Below are 784 nucleotides of genomic sequence, written 5' to 3'. Positions count from 1 at the left end.
GCAAATAAGTCTATAAAACTGTTGAAATTGATGGCTACTGAGTCCAAATCCGTTTAAAAATGATAATGCTCTCTACAAGGCACCAAACTTATCCTTCATGTATTAAAACAGAAACAACAGACGCTACATTAGTCGAGGTGATTTTCTTGGGACGAAGATCTTAATACACAAGAAATGCGATAGGTAAGTTCATCTATTTTTGGGTGAGTTAGAAATGAGATGAGCCTGATTCATGAGAGCCCAAACATAAATCTGTGTTTGGTCAATAACAATCGGATGTCAACGCTAAAGAAGGCGTATTGGAAGAAGCAGAATAGCTTTCACTAGCTTGCTATTAAAAATATAGAGGCATTTTCTCAAGGAGTGGATGATGTACAGGCCTCCGCATGTAATACAAACTCCAAAATCGGCATGACCTCAAGTTCGTAATTGGTATTTAAGGCAAAAGGACTAGATATTAACAAAACCAGGCAGTTAAGTTGGATTTGTTGATATGCTAATTGTAATGTTGTATACGTTTGAGCGAAAAAGAGGTGAGTGTGCTCAGGTGGGTATCTTTAACTTTTTCAACGTGGATAGTCTTCTGGGAAAGTCTTACAAAATATGGCCCTCAAGAAATCTCCAACCAACAAAAAGCTTATTTTTAAAAAGGCTTCACGTTTTGGGTTTAGGGTTTTAGATTCAGGATTTAGGATTTAGGATTTAGGGTTTAGGGTTTAGGGTTTATGATTTATGGTTTAGGGTTTAGGGTGTAGGGTGTAGGGTGTAGGGTGTAGGGTGTAGG

The sequence above is a fragment of the Plasmopara halstedii genome, assembly GCF_900000015.1.
Source record: "Plasmopara halstedii genome assembly, contig: Scaffold_3120, whole genome shotgun sequence".
Lineage (NCBI taxonomy): Eukaryota > Oomycota > Peronosporomycetes > Peronosporales > Peronosporaceae > Plasmopara > Plasmopara halstedii.
Note: the sequence above shows the minus strand (reverse complement) of the source record.